This window comes from Phalangium opilio, unplaced genomic scaffold, assembly GCF_054372755.1.
Source record: "Phalangium opilio isolate 3A_F unplaced genomic scaffold, DU_Popi_V2 ptg000048l_1, whole genome shotgun sequence".
In the NCBI taxonomy this organism is placed as follows: Eukaryota; Metazoa; Arthropoda; class Arachnida; order Opiliones; family Phalangiidae; genus Phalangium; species Phalangium opilio.
In genome coordinates, this window is record NW_028324170.1 from 4,569,683 (window position 1) to 4,585,272 (window position 15,590).

A 15,590-nucleotide genomic window follows, 5' to 3' on the forward strand; every position below is an offset into this window, starting at 1 on the left:
ACCCCTATAGACCCAGGGGATGGGGAAAACCCGAACACCGCTTTGACAATACAAAAAAATGTATTATATAATATTTGTATGCACAAGTAACGAGGTAAGTTAGTCAAGGTTAAACAAATAAAGAAATTGCAACATGATTTACCGTCTGTATAGTCTATAAATAATAATTAATAAACTAGTTTAAACCAGAGGAAGCGTGCTATTTCCCAGATTAGTCTATTCCTTAAAATAATACCAGCATAACATCATAGCGTTAGAAGTGAAGATTTCTACCCTGTATAATAATATTATTAAAATATTATTCATATTTAATTTCAATTAGTTTTAAACCGTATTTACCTGGCTAAAGGTATGTACACCAAACTTTGGAAACCATTTCAATCTATATCTCAATAGTTGTAAACACCAGCTTAAAACTATTCTCAAACGTTATCCGAGTACTTCAATTAGAAAGTTAAGTCTAAAATCTGGAAACCTTCGTTATCTACCAGACAATACAGTGTCTTGTAGTTACAAGTTAGTCTAGATCAACAATACGACGCTCTTAAAGAACATGGATCTTAAAAACCATGTAGGGGATAGGAAAACTGCAGGGAGATCACTTTTGTCGATACAAAAATATACAGGGTGTTAGATAAAGGGGTGGTAGGACCTAAGTTCAGTATGAGAAATCATTTTTGAGTCGAAAATGTAACTCCTAGACCCATTTTGGTTTAAGAACCAGTTATGATTACAGTGTTTTAGGGATGGCCCCTTAATTAAATTATAAATCATTGCCTTAATCAGTTTCTTAATTAAATTTAAGGGGTCATCCGTAAAATACTCCATCCAATCTTAACTCGAAAACGGTGTCCCTTGTGGCAAAATGGAGATAGAAGTTAAATTTTCGACTCAAAATGGTCCCACTGTACTTAGGACCTACAATTACCCATTTTGTAATAATACCGGTATCAGAAGTAAATAGATTATAAACAAGAAGTTAATAACTCCCCGGCATGGGCGCGTTATGAAAGTTGAGATTCCCGCTCCTATTCCGCGGCAGCGCACAAATGGCGTAGCACCTAGCGAACCACTTGACATGTACCTAACGTATCTAGTGTCGCGCCGCTCAGACAAAGTAGTGCGGGTTGTTGAAGGTTTAATCGACGTGCATGCGTTCTAAAGGTAATTTCAATCAGCTGTCTGCTGTGAGACTGTGACAGTATAGCCTAGGCCTAGTACAAAACCTGAGAAGACTACATGTGATTGCCTATGAATGTGATAAAATAGTAATATGAAAAATGGATAAGGAATATGATTATGACGAATTCGTGAAACAAAAAGATGAACGTAAAACAATACTACAATGTTGGGAGAGCCAAGGACGTTTGAAAACTTTTGTTTGCAACATGATGGAAGAGTATGCAGTATTATTCGTAGGTTTCAGATAAAAATTGCACTGGGTCGATACCGAAGGCGAAACTAAAATCGTTTTTTACGCGGCATTATGAAACTAATTACAGTTTTAGACTTTAGAATTTTAATATAATTTACCATAATTCAGATATTACCGGCACTACTACGGCGCCATTTTCCATCACGTAAGCGCGGCTACCAATGATATTGCCCTAAATTTACTCCCATGATGCTCAGTAATTTGTATTGCTTTCCAATACCTCTTGTCGCTTCTATGACGTCATGCGAACATCCTATTGGTTACAAGCAAGCCACGTGATACTCGATACTCATTTTACATAGCATGCAGGCGGGAAGGTATGATTGACTTAAAGCTATTAACTTTTTGATATCTATTTACTTTTGCCGGTATGCAATAAGTTTCCCAGCACTGTTTAAAGTTAGGCGCTGAAGGGGAACGTATTTCATAAGTATTCTCCTAATCTCGAGTCCTCTTTAGAATTCTAAAGTGCATGAATACACGAGTAGTCTACCAATTTAGTCCCTAGGTGTCTAAGTTGATGAATTACCCTAATACATTTCAAGACAGAAGCCGGAGACAAACTCCTTAATGGAAGTGCTAAAAATTAACGTCATTTCCACGATGTTAAGCTACTATATTTAATTTCAATTAGCGGAAGATTACTCGGCCAGAATTGTCGGACGATTTAGGTGCAAATAGTAAACAAGTTTCAAGCTAAAGGTAAGTTTCTCTCTCTCTCTTTCGAAGGTAATCTCGTAAGACGTTAAGTGCACCTTAAATACGTTTAATGTTAGTAGAAAGTCCGCCTTGTTTGCATGGAATTTTAAAATTTTCAAGTAAAATTATTTCCCGTTATTTACGATTGCTAATACGTAAGTCTGCATCCATAAATTAAGGGGGATGTTATTTGGGTACACGCTTTTGAGTCGAAAATGTAACTTCTATCTCCATTTTGTTGGCCCTAAGGGACAATGTTTTCAAGTTAAGATTTGATGGAGTATTTTAGGGATGACCCCTTAAATTTAATTAAGAAACTGAAAGACAATTATTTCTAATTTAATTAAGGGGTCATCACTAAAACACTTAAACAAATCATAACTCGAAAACAGTGGCCCGGACGGAAAATGGAGATAGAAGTTACATTTTCGACTCAAAATCGCCCAAAGAAAATAACCTTGATTTATGGCACAGTTATCAGAAACACCCTGTATATAATATTTCTTTCGTAGTTGTTTTACAAAAGTCTACTGAATTTAGGTTATATATCTAAATTATATATACATAAATTTATATATATATTTATATATATACATCTAAATTTTAACAGCACTATAATCAAGACCAAGGCTTAAAATAAGTACTTAAATTGTTCCTTAGTTACTAAGAAAGATTAGCCAAAAGGGGTTAAGAAAAAGAGCTTGGCGAATTTTTTTCTTTCTTTTTATTTTCTAACGAGCTTCGTCCGACTGTTTAAGTTCTCTCAAGCTGAAGAAAGACAAAAATCTCGTGAACTCAGTCACACGTCATCATGACATTCGCTTCCAATTAGGAGCAAAAAAACTCTGACTAAAGGAAGAAAGGAAGGAATGAGGAAACCCCCGTTGACTCTGTCACAATCTTCACCATGCGTATCCAAGAATCGAGTAGGCGGAAAATACAGAGAATTCTTCCCCAAAAATAAGGTAAAAGAAAGACCGCGGAAAGGATTAGGATGGGGGGGGGGAGAATCTTCCGTTAGTTAAGATTCAGAAATGTTTTAAATACTCTGTTTTCACTCCAGACAGTATAGATTAAACTTAGATAAGCGCCTTGTTTTTAAGACGGGATAATTAAGGCCTGTGTAGGTGTAGAGACCAATTAAATGAACAGTCTCGAATCCTAGCACAACCAGAGCTAGATAATAAGGTTTTAAATTTTTTTATATATTACGTCAGGACTAAGCCATGCACCAGCCGAGTTTAAAATTGCGGCCCACGAACCTAATCTATAATTAATTTTTTTTAGGCCCGCACTAAGTCCCAGAAATTTTGAAACTTGTTTCCATAAGAAAAAAAAAACTCTAGCCTAGTTACGTTCCTAATTTCAGCGCTTTCAATTTTAAATTTGAAACTTATGGTTCAAATTTTCGAATTTATCCTTTGACCACCCCTGGTTTAAATAAAATTAAATTTGCTAAGGATATAGTAGATAAAATTGTAATATTTCCCATAGTATCAAAGTACTTGGACTTACATATTACACTCGTAATTTCAAGGTCATCCTAAAACTCTTTGAAGAAATCATAAATAAAAATCCCACTCTCTCCAACGGTACCATGCAAGTCTACGTTCTTCATTTTAATTTAAACCAGAAATTTGAAACGTTAAACATATAGGGAATACCAAAATTAATTTTTTTTTCCTCTCCCATTTCGTTTCTCTTTTGGAGGTATGATGAAATTTGTGACAAATTCTCAGGGGACTATAAGAATTCTTTCTTTTTTCTTCTAATCCTGGTCCGCCCTTTTCGTTCATACCCCTACCCATACCAAGAAGCGATATCTAGTTTACTAGGGAGAAGGTTTAAGATGCCTAAGTATTCGCGCACCATTGTCCCAGTCCCCCTTTCAAAATACAAGGGGGACGTAAAAGGAGGCCGGGCTATTTCGCTACACTCTCCTCAGTCGAAAAATACGCCATTTTCGTCATTCGCTTCGAGCTGACGAGAGTTTTCAAGAACCAATGAGATGCTGGTTGTAATTTAGAGGCGGCGGGGAATAACTCCGGACCTACTATACGTTTGGACTGGAGATAAAGCTAGAAATGTGTCGAATTTATATCTTGTCCCTAGTAAACTAGATATCGCTTCTTGCCCATACCTAAAGATGAGTAAAGTATTAATAAGGAATTGTCCAAAGGCATTTCCGTCTCTCGGTACACGTAGTTTTCTGCTAAAATGAGGGAAATACGCGTCCAAAGTGTTTTAGTCTACTCGTTTTCTTTTTTAAGAAATGGAATCGAGGAGAAAGAAAGAAAGGAAAAAAGATTCTCAGAGAAGCAAGTTCTTCTCTTCCGGTTTAAGAGAGGAAGACAGAAAAAGGAATTGCTGTGTTGGACAGTAGATGGTGTTTCGTTGACAGAGAGATTGGGAATTGCGTCAATTTTATCCCTGAATAATAATCAACGCCCAGTTCATACTGTCAAAGCTCTTTCTTTACCTTGGGAGGTGAAAGTAGTTTTGAGGAGATGTTAATACTCTTAAGTAGTAGATACATGCGAAGAAAGGAGTATTTTTCTTCTTAATTCTGTGGCCATTTTTAAAAATGGCGGACATACAGAAATAAACCTACACCTTACTTATGGAATAACGTTGATTATATACGTTTCTTCCAATTTCGTTAACATTTATTATAGTAATTGATAGACGCAGCCAACTTTATAAGCTTTTGGGATTGAATATGCCATCCGCAATATTGTAAAATTGTGGCCCTTAAAAGTAACGAAATTGCCCTGAAATTCAGCAAAGAGGTTCCTTTGACCATGGTAATTTATGATTCGCCAATTTGCAAAGTCTATATTTATATGTATAAAATTACCGAATCAGATGTCAGTCTGTTTTTCTTTCAAAAGGATACTTCCGGGGCATAATTTAAAATGTTGAAATTGGACAAGGAGTTTGATGACCCTAAATCTCCCAAAAGGTTTCCCCTTGTCCAGCATGATGGACATAAGTGAAAAAGAAATTGTAAAAGCGCCCCAAAACGTTCCTCCCGTCTTAATTCTGGCATGTTTGATACAACTCTAAAAGCCCCCGAATATCTTACCCATCTCAACTCTGTTGTCAACCTCATAGCGAAAGTATTTCAACTGACCATTACCGAGCTCCCTTGTCTGCCGTATTATAATTCTTCTATTCAATATTCACGGTAAATTTAATTTAATTCATCCCAAATCCAAATAAAAGGAAGTATAAAAGCTCGAATTTCCATTGGAAGAATAAGAGAGTCCCAATGGACCGACCGACGACGCGAACAAAAAAAAAATACCTTGAAAAAAATTTGCATTTCAGTTCCTCCTGTTTTTCTTTATATATATATATATATAACTTTTTCCCAATATTTTTTACGTATCTTTTACTTTCTTTAAGTCAAATACGAACCTACTACACCTTTTCAAAGGTTATTAACACCAGTAAAGCGTTAAGCCTAACCTTAGAAATACTGGAAGGAGTTTTGAAGGAAGGGAGCTAAGCCTAACTCTCAAACACCTTATCCATCCACGATGGAAAGATCCGAGATATAATTTCCCAGAAGTGTAAAAAGAAAGGTATAAAGAAATCCAGGAAAACTGATACCCCTAAAAAAAAAAAGAGTTAAAAAAGATCTTGGCGAGATCAAGCTCGATGTTCATCCCATTTATATAATAGAAGTTCAGTTTTTACGAAAGGTTAAAGTTCATAAAGATTACCGTGCCTTTTAAAGCTCTGTAAAGTGTAAACTGAATCTGGCATGAAATAAAATTCAATAATAAAAATTTATACGTGGAATTTAAGAGATTATGTTGATACAGTGAAATTGTAGTAGAACAGAGGTAAGGGTTTTACCTTGAATACGGGTGATGGGCAACTCTAAAATCATCTAATATTACTACTAGCTCCTCGATGTTTATTTGCCATTGTCACTGCAACCCGTCCTCCAGGGGTTGATCGATTCGGTGCACACCACAGTTTTAGTTTCGATTGGCAACAAAATTATTTAACAAGTTGGCTTGTTTGCGTAAATCAAACTTGGAAATCCACCAATACATTAGCAAATTTAATTGGGTTCATTTAATATTTGCTATTGTTACATTATTTTATTGTAATAGTAGTTTAAAACAAAAACATAAAAACTTAATCTCGCCTTATTAAACCTCATAGGGGTTATACAGGGTGTTTCTGATAAGTCTGTATCCATAAATTAAGGGGGATGTTCTTTGGGAAATCGATTTTAAGTCGAAAATGTAGCTTATATCTCCATTTTGATTGCCCTAAGGGACACTGTTTTCGAGTTAATATTGGATGGAGTATTTTACGGATGACCCCTTAAATTTAATTAAGACACTTTAAGACAATAATTTATAATTTAATTAAGGGGTCATCCCTAAAACACCACTCAAATCATAACACGAAAACAGTGGCCCGGACGACAAAATGTCACAGAAGTTATATTTTCGACTCAAAATCGTACACCCAAATAACATCCCCGTTAATTTATGTAAGACTTATCAAAATACACGTACCCTGAATAGAAACGCTAGCTGATTATCTTCTAGTCTGGCATACATTTTAGCCTATACGGCAAAACGATAACAACAATCCCCAATAACCTTAACCCTCGGCGGTTCGTGTAAAGGATCTTTCCAAAAACTGAATTAATTAGGAGCTAAAAATAGCTATGTTTATATCTATTTCCAGATAGAAAGACTATAACAGAGACAGAAAGAGAGAGAGAGAGATCTACGTATAGCTACACGTAGACAGACTACTCAGGGACCATTCGAGCCAATCCCGAGGAACTAAGGGAACTGAGAGAATCAAGAGAAGCAAGAAGGAGATGAAAAGTAAAGAGGAACCTTTCTACACCCTCTTGGGAAATTGGAATTGAAAGATAGAGATGAGCTTCTCGAACATGGACTTAGCAATTCTAAAGAGGACCAGCAAATTAGGAAGAAATTTGTACAACCATTTTTAGTAAACAATTAATGTTCTTTAGAAATTAATTATTTCTGGAAAATGACTTTGATATACCAGAAAACAATAAAGATCCAACCAAGAAGCGATATCTAGTTTACTAGGGAGAGGGTATAAGATGCCTAAGTATTCGCGCGCCATAGTCCCAGTCCCTTTTTCAAAATACAAGGGGGGACGTAAAAGGAGGCCGGGCTATTTCGCCTCTCCTCAGTCGGAAAATACGAAATTTACCTCATTCGCGTCGTGCTGACGTGAGTTTTCTAGAACCAATGAGATGCTGGTTGCAATTTAGAGGCGGGGATTAACTCCAGACTGGAGATAAAGCTAGAAATGTGGCGCGAATTTATACCTTCTACCTCGTAAACTAGATATCGCTTCTTGATCCAACATTACCTCTCCTTTAAACAGAAACGATCGTGTTAGTAAGTAGATACTTTTTCAAGGGTTCTCCCATGCAGTTTTCTAATCCTCTATAAGGGTTTATAATATCCCTGAGCTTCTGTAATATATCTGTATACAATTTAAGACCTTCGAATACGCCGATGTTGTATATTATCAGAATTACGATTGCTTTTTCAACGTAATCGAAGCTCCCTCCAAGGAATTCAAATTTTACTTTTAAAAATAACTTTATACCAGACTGTAAAATAATAAATTATACGCGAACACTGTTTCGTAATTAAAGGCGACCTATTTTTAATTCATTATTAATTAATATATCGCTGCCTAGCTTGTTCACAGGGCCAAAGGTTCGACCGTACTTAATTCCTTGTACCACGAGCTTAGTTTTAAATTTCATCTAAGGGTTTTCTTTTCTTTTTCTTTATTTTTTTTTTAATTTCTCGCCAAAAAAAAACTTTGCGCCATAAGGTCGAGTAAAAAAATCAATAATCAAAACACGTTTACTTCAATAGATGCTTAGAAAATATCGGGCGCGAGAAAAATTCGCCAGGCCAAGAAAATATTGGCGGGAAAAGAAAGCCAAGGGGAAAACCGCTAAAGTAAAAATGTATAGAAAGAAAAAAACTACCCGACCCAGGGTACAAACACGTCGCTTATTTAATTAATTTTCAAAGCACAATGGGGTAAGGTTCTCCATTTACTAGATGGACTCTTCCTGGAGTCCCCAAACTCGATGCAAAGGCTCGTGTGTACTTAAGAAAAGGGAGTCCAAGCATGGATATTTTCCAGAACCCTCATTTTTAGTTTGCGCATGCCTTTAGGTTCATCATCCAATATGAGGGTGGGGGGAGGGGTAGAAAAAAACCCTAAGCCTTGGACGTTTGATTATGCTTAACAAGTATTTAGTTCAAACAGTACAGCTGTGAGAACGTGACTTTCAAAAAATGTTTCCAAAGCCTAATCATAATCGAACTATGTACTATTTCAGTTCTCTACCATTCTCAGTTTGTCGTCTGCTAAGGCCGAGGGTCAATTATTTTGAACCTTTCGAGACATCTTTAGTCAATTCTAAAGAAAATCGTTCGGGACTGAAGAATAAAATTCACCTATTGTAAAATTTTCAACACTTCGCTAGCTGTTAAACTCTTTCTGGGACTTTTTTAAAGATAGGTGTGAGAAAAAACGAAAAGGAAACTTTTAGTTCCCCAATCTTCTAAGAAAAAAAAAATCGTTTTTTTGAGGGTGTTGAATCCATTCGCTAAGCCTCTCTTAGCCAATACAACAAATCTTTTCAAGAACCAAGGCCTATACAGGGTGTTTTCGAAAAGTCCATCAATAATGAAAGGGCGTATTTATTGGGTCATTTTGAGTCGAAAATGTTCTATGACATTTTTCCGTCCGGGCCACTGTTTTCAAGTTATGATTGGAGTAATTTACGGATGACCCCCTTAAATTTAATTAAGAAATTGAAAGACAGCGCTAATTTAATGAAGGGGTCATCCCTAAAATATTCAAATCATAACTCGAAAACCGTGGGTCGGACGGCAAAATGTCATAGAACATTTTCGACTCAAAATGGCCCAATAAATACGCCCTTTCATTATTGATGGACTTTTCGAAAACACCCTGTATAGCTTTATTTTTTTTTTATTTTTTTTCCTAAGCCTAACTTCTACTCTCAACTGTGAGACTGCAAAGTCCTAAGATAAATTTTTTATCATTGGCAAGCATTCCCAGTAAGGGATCTATAAGTTGTTTACATTGAACATATCGGAGAAAAGGAGAGAGAGAGCGAGAGAGAGAGAGAGAGAGAGAGAGAGAGAGAGAGAGAGAGAGAGAGAGAGAGAGAGAAAGAAGAAGGGGCTCAAAAACTTAAGGGAGAGAAAAATCTTCTATACTTTTCCATAGGCCTTGGTTATACTTCAAAAACTAATACATGATACAACTATACTACTTTTGAACTATTGTCAATATCGGAGCTTCGAAAGAAAATTGAGTATTTTTCTCGCGAAAATCTAGGCTTTAAGATCTTAGAAAACAAAGATAGACTCGCAACTTGGAACAAAGGAGAAGGGCTCCGTATAAGTTTTGAGGGATTCTCGGATACGTAACAACAAGACAATGCCACTCAAAACTGTATTTTTCCCAACAAACCATTTTTGGAAAAATAGTTATTTTTAAATTTTCTCTTCTCAAAATGATCACGGCACTCTCAAGTTAGTTTCATGAGAAAAATGTAGCTCGAGAATTACTCCTTAAATTGGAAAATAAATTGAGAGATTTATATATAAAAAAAACATATTGACTTTTTGGAAAAAAAAATTTCTATAACTTATTTCTTGATAATTTTAATGTTATTTTATCTAGCTAAATCTATTTAAAACTAATTGTTCTTCGGGACATTCCATTCTCCCTTTAAATATAATTATAATTAAAGATTAAAAATACACGATTGATATTAATATTTTAAATTTAACTTTGAAACTAATTTTATAGTTCTAAAGACTGGCGTTTCTTGGAAAAATATTTTAGATAAAATTCGTAACGAAATAAATAAATTTCTAATTCTATTAAGTTTGGGAAATTAATTAAAATTATTCCATATCACTTTGTCCTTGAAAGATAATTAAAATACCTAATTAAATATTCTAGACGAGAACAACAAAAATATAGTCTCATTCTCAGAAAATTCAAGAACCACAAGTATGAAAACTTTTCATTCACCAAGAGATATCGTCTGCCTTGTCGCTGAAAAAACAACCTAGCAAAAAATGAAATGTCGTGGTAGACTATCTCTTCAAGTAGACCAGCTAAGACTATCGGAGACTCCATCTCTTCAAGTAGACCGTGTTGATAAAAGGAAGAAAAATAGACACGAGAAACTATCATCGTCCAAAAATAAAGACTTAAATCCAGTGGGATTTGATCTTATATTTAGTTTCCACGTTCAGGTTAGAATGGAGAGTTTAAATTTAGAGAATAGACCCGGACATAGAAAAACCGTGTTCGCACTTAAAAATGACAAAAATCATAAGTTCATAAGATATGTTCCATAAGTTTGTCAGTGGTTAAAAACTGGAGCTTGTTATGAAGTGAGGTAGGTCATAGATTCGAGGTAAAGCGATGCTTGGCCTTGGTGAGGCGCTGTCAAAGGCTTAGTACAGACTAAATAGGAAGATGGAAGTCCTGCAAAACTAACCGAGTGTAGCCAATCAATTCTCGCTTGTCGTTCTCGAACTAGCTCTCAGTAAGTCTCTAGCATTACGAAGTATAGGAAGCGTCATACTTATGGTACGTATCTAATAAACTTATGCAAAAAATCTATCGAAAAATAGAATTTTCCAATTTCTAAAACTGATTTTAATTAAATTTAGAGCTCCTTTGAATTTCTAAGCTTATTTTCAATTATACTAGGGACCCTTTTAAGTAATTAGGTGTGTTTTTAATTATATTTAAACATACTTTAAAATCGAATTTTTTTAAACTGCTAAGCCTAATTTTGGAGCTTTGTTAAAATTGCTTAACTTGTTTCTAATTATAATAGGGATCCTTTTAATTAATTAAGCTTGTTTTTAATTGTAAAGCTATTTTAAAATCCCGAGTATAATTATTATTAAATTTAAGTGACTTCTAAAGACAAGATAACTAAGCCTAATTGTAACTCCTTAATTTAAAGGGACCATGAAATCAAACAATTTTTTGATCTATTTTTATTAATAAAATCTATTTTTATTAATAAAATATACCAATTTAACCTTTCCGTTAATATTATATAACTTAGTTTATAAAATTTGGAATATTAAAAATTAACGGGAATGTTTTTGTAAGAATTATTAAAGACATCGATATTATTTTATCAATATAAATCAGTTACAAAATGTTCTTCCGACCATTTCATTCTCCCTTTAGTAGAAATATCTAGACAAAACATAAAATATTAACAGAAGTCTAAAGTCGGGAAAAATAAAACTTAAACAACACTTTTAAACTTAAGTGCATCTCAAGTAAATTCAATTAATAATTGAATACAGCCCTTAAAAACACGTCTGGTACATTTTTATAACCTACAAAACTTTAGTCTTCAATTTTCCAAGATTTAAAAATTAAACTTAAACTTTTCTATCGGAAATATGCCAGGCCTATATAATTAATCGAAATATAATAGTTCTAATTGAATTAGGCTAGACATTTAAAAGAAAATTAACTAATCATAGCTTGGAATATCGGAATTGGTCATGGAAAAGCCTGCCAGTATTTAAATCAAATAATAATATTTATACTCCTGTAAGGTAGCTTCTCCCTGAACACTCGTGTATTGCGGGTTAAACATTTCTACAGGCGCCGTAGGATTAACAATGGGATGAAAACCCCTAGATGTAGTCTACCCCTCTAAAACCAATAAATTCCGAAACGGTTAAAAAATCAATGGTATAGTGTTGGCCTTGTTCTACATACAGGGGGCGTTGTATTACTCCGGCACCATTATTTACTGGGAGCAAAAAGACTCGAGTTACCAAAGCAAAGAATTGAATAAAAAAAGAATAGCAATCTGTTCTTTCTTGGCTTGGCCGCCCTATTTCTTCAGTCAAGTAGACTCAATGCGGTTTTTATTGTTTTTCGGGTCCCCCATAAGCTGAATTGGCGATTTTTGGTCGGTCTATTCTTTTAGTTTTATTTCACCTCTGGCAAAGAGTAATACGAGAACCACCGTATAGTTTGCACGGCACTATTTTTCTTTTATATTACATTCATATTTACACTTCTCTCTTTCCGCTAGAATTGCTAAGCCTATTTCAAAAGTAGGCTTACAAGTACAATTCTCTTCGTAGATAATTACTTACAGTAGACAATAGCCAAGGCTTAAATCAGTTCCCTTTAATAAAATTTTATTTCCACAAAACCCTACTGCCTACTCTAACCCTAAATAGGCCTTTGCCATTCATTTTCGTAAGCCTCGGCTCCAGTTTGAAACCTTAATGAAATCAATCGTACACGATGTCAAAAAACAAACTTCTATAACTCAGTTTGATTCATATTTATACTAATATTTCTACAAAAGTTAAGACTATTTCAAAAGTAGGCTTACTGGTAAAATTCTCCTCTTATTTAATTCCTTAATGGATTTCTATTTCATAAGTAAAAAAAGAAAATAGCCAAGGCCTAAATCTACATACCTATAATCTACAGGTTGCATTTGAGAAAAGTTATTTTCCACTAAGCCTAATCCCACTTTGTCACTACGTTCCCTAAGCCTTGGCCCCTATTCCGCAACCTTATACTTTGATCAATCATCCGCGATATTTTTAAAAACAAAGTTCTCTAAGTTCGTTTCGAATTTAAATGGAAAACCGATAAAATCTATTAAAATGTATAGCTTCAAAAGTTAAAAATAAAATAAAATAGAGAAATTAATGGATTTTTAAAGGCTGGAAGAAGAATTTCTAACAAACAAAGCGAATGGATTTATTTAGTTTACTGGATCGTTAAAACTTTTTACTCTTAGCTTTTCATGTTAAAACTTAAAAGCTAATAGCGTTTCAACCGATTCCCCTCATTTTAAAGCATTATTACCAACGTGTAGTATAAGACCAACCCAACACTTTTATCTTAAAATCGCGATACTGCCACCTTTGGAAATCGATGTATTAAACTATAGAGAGAGTATGAAACTGGATAAAGTGTTCAAAAATAAAATAGATTTACACGCCTTCGATTTCAGCTAAATAATTAACATAGGGACTTGACTGTTCTACTTCACGCAACCACTCTCTTGCTAGAAAATATACTAAAACAGGGGGTCGGAATAGATTCTGAGCTGCAAAATAATAATACCAGAATAAGGGGCGGATCTAAGCTCGAATTACCAAGTCGTCAATATTTTCAAAAATGAGTATATAAAGATAATACAATTTTAAATAAGAATTAATGAAACACTACTTGAAAGTTACAATGTATGGTTGACGGCTCAGATCCTTAAAATTGCATTACCGAAATTACTCATTAAATCATAATTAATAGCTACTTGTGAACTCAAACGCGTATTTCAGAAAAATTTCCAATTCTAATAACGAATACCAATAACAGTTTCACGTGTCTGAAGTTTAGCATACCGATTTCTTTCGTCGTCAGTATGGTTTTTCCAGACACAGAAAAAAAAGGGAGAGTTTTTTTTTCCTAAATAGAGGTAAGCCGTGTCAAATTGAAACCCCACGTACCAAAAATATTACCAACCGGTAAAACTGAAAACGTACCAATATGGTATGGTAATAAGGTAAAGAAAAATATCAGGAAACTAAAAAAAAAGGAAGGAAAATTCAGACTAAATAAGACTCTTTCGGTCTAACTAGTGAGCTACGAAAAAACCTTCAAATAACATCCATTCCTAAAGGCAAGAACGAAAGAGCTAGATTCTCCAATAAAAATAGTCCATAGAATGAATTTTGAACTTTTTCTCCAAATCTAATTTGGAAATATCAATTCCTATTTTTGGGCGGATAAAAAAAAACTTTCGACGCTTTGTTTGTTCGCGTTATCCCATTGAATAGAAGGTATATTAAAAGTAATCAGTCTCGTTTCGGCATCTCCCCCGCTTTGTTTACAATACCGAACTAGAACTCGAACAAAAACGTTCGCCAAAAAGAATAGATATAGAAAATGTGAAAGAAAAAATATATAAGAAGTCAGAAGTGGAAAAGGGGTAAGATAAAAAAGAAAACCATGGCAAGAAAACCCCATAGAAACAGCTGTGACTTTCATTCCACTAATATAGGTTTCTTAAGACTACAGTCAAGTTTGATCCTAACCCTTTTTTTCCCGCCTTTTCGTAAACAAAAACCCCTTCCTTAAAAAAAAAAAAAAAAAAAAAAGGCGGGAAAAAGTTTCAGCTTTGAAATTTATCTATTTTTATTATTATTATTATTTTAATTTTTCGATATAAGGCGCAATTAATTTAATTCGCGTATTAGACTTTACAATTAAGCATAAACAAATAAACCAATATCACCATTAAATGGATACTTGGCTTTAATTTGAAATTCATTTCCAAAACCTCATTTAAATTATCAAATATCGATAAATTTCAGAAACGAAGCCCTTGCGCGGTTTATTTTTTTCGACTTCTAGGAACAATGTAATTAAGCCTTAATGGTTCCATCACTCGATATTTCACGCTGAATAATAAGTGGACTAAATTATCTCAGAACGAAAAAAAAACCATTGTTAAATCATGGATCTTTTGAACCCATTTTTAAGGGGATGGGAAAACAGGCCGCTACGGTCTTTCTAAATTTACTTTCAGAACTCACTGTTTAAAGCTAATTGAGTGTGTGGGCTGTATTTAATTCTAGTGTATCAAAGTTATTCAGTTAATTAAATATTTAGTTAGTTAATTAATTAACTTTCAAAGTAATAACTGCTTAAAAGTATATTCAAGTGGAGGGAAGTAAATAATGTATTACCCTAAGCTCACTGCATACGCTAATATTGTCGCAAAATATTTCTTAATTTTCTAGTCCTCTTTCATTTACAAAGTCCATGGTTAAATGCATAGGAGCAAAAAAATTAAAAAGTTACTATCCCGTGATGTTTCAAATTCACTGATTTTTTACTCAATTTTCTTAAGTCTGTGTCAAATGTTTTTCCTTAAAGGGATACTGAAGTTGAAAAATAAGTTATTTTTAATTAAGGGTGTTGAAATATGCGTAAAATCATTAGGGTTATTCAGCAAAACTTTCTCGTCAATTTATAATCAATTTCTAAGCTATGTCTAACTCCATTTTGCAAGAAATTTTAAAGATGGAAATTGCTTTAAAAAAAAAGGAATTTAATGCGACCAATCAGGGGCCGCTAAAAATGACCGACTCATTCATTTCTCCAAACTAAATTTCAGCGTTATTATTGGAATTAATTTATGAATCGGGCTATATCGTACTCCAAACGCGTTGTTCTATAATATACAACACTTGATTAAAGATAAATCACTTTTATGGCTTTTTTAGAGCTTTTAAAGCATTGCTACTCTCTAAAATATTATTTAAAAATTATTTATTTTTCTACTTCATTA

General features: G+C 34.0%; 1 long non-coding RNA gene across 1 annotated transcript; it reads left to right on the plus strand.

Annotated features, from left to right (window-relative positions):
- Positions 1–1,002: 1,002 nt before the first annotated feature.
- Positions 1,003–7,419, plus strand: LOC149673847 (uncharacterized). Its single transcript, XR_016366933.1, has 3 exons — positions 1,003–2,137; positions 2,893–3,099; positions 6,851–7,419. It is a non-coding gene; the product is annotated as an uncharacterized LOC149673847 (long non-coding RNA).
- The last annotated feature ends 8,171 nt before the right edge of the window (positions 7,420–15,590 follow it).